Raw genomic sequence first — 1,172 nt, 5'->3', positions numbered from 1 at the left:
TGTCAAAGGAGGTATGTCACGTTGGGATGCGCTTTTCGGTAGTGAGAGGGGGCGCGCCGTGTCCGAGGTTGCGGCAGACCTGTGTGTTTCATTCCTGCCAGTGTGTTTGTTCTGTAAGACGAGGCAGTGTGGTGATGTTGGGTGCACCCCTGTGTGGGACATGTGTGGGTGTTGGTGGCTTATCTGAGCAATTGTGGTTGTCGGACGAGTGGGATATTCTGTTTTATGATTGGACCTCGTGGCCTGGTTATCATAGTCTGGTTGGTGTACTGTGGCGGATAGGATGCACCGGACGTTGGTCCATGGTGGTGCTTAATTATTGCATCTGTGTCTGTTACAGGCAGAGAGTAGTGTGTGATAGAGTGTGTGGGTGACGTGTGGTTCCTTTTGTTTGCACAGACGTTCAGCATGTATAGGGGCATTTGCGTATTTGATCTATCTATGTGGGCCTGCATAGTTTACTGAGCAGTGCTGCGAGGTGACTGAACTACGAGCGACGTACTCATTTACAGCGGAATGGTTGCCTTCTACCAAAGATGGCGTATCGACTCTACGACAGCGTTGGCACCGCAGGAAGCGGTGTCGTAAAATGGCCCCCACACCGTCATCGTTGTGCGGGGTAGTGACCGTCTATATTGTGAGAGGAGTCCTGTTTGCCACTGGGCGTGGGGTCTCGCGTCCTGCGGTTCAGTGCCCCCAGGGAAGCGCGCGGACGTGGTGCTGCTGCTGCTGTAGCAAGCGAGCTACTTAGAGCATGTATAGGGACAGCGGGAATATGGCATATTGGATATAACTCTTCATGAAACGCATGATATAGGGGTGGATTGCACGTTACGAGTGCGGGAAGAGTCCGCCGTTCATCCGCTGGAGTTGCGATTTGGGCGGTTGGGGTGGGGCACTTGCGGGTGCGGGTGCGAGTGGAGTGGAGCGGAGCGATGATCGGTCGACGACTTCGTGCGGCGCAGGCACTGGCGTTGGGGCTCCTGTGGTGGACAGATGATGCAGGCTTTGTGGGTGGCGTCGGAAAATGGGCACTGTGGGCCCTAGCGATGTCGTCGTCGGCTTGTCGTCTCATAGATGGCAGTATCGTCGGTGCAGCAGGCCATGTTGCGGGAGACCTGCAGATGGCGGTATTTTTGGTGGTGCGCTCGACATGGTGGACGTAGTGTCGT

This window comes from Schistocerca cancellata, unplaced genomic scaffold, assembly GCF_023864275.1.
Source record: "Schistocerca cancellata isolate TAMUIC-IGC-003103 unplaced genomic scaffold, iqSchCanc2.1 HiC_scaffold_957, whole genome shotgun sequence".
In the NCBI taxonomy this organism is placed as follows: Eukaryota; Metazoa; Arthropoda; class Insecta; order Orthoptera; family Acrididae; genus Schistocerca; species Schistocerca cancellata.
The sequence above is the reverse complement of the archived record's forward strand: the minus strand, read 5'-3'. Positions refer to the sequence as shown.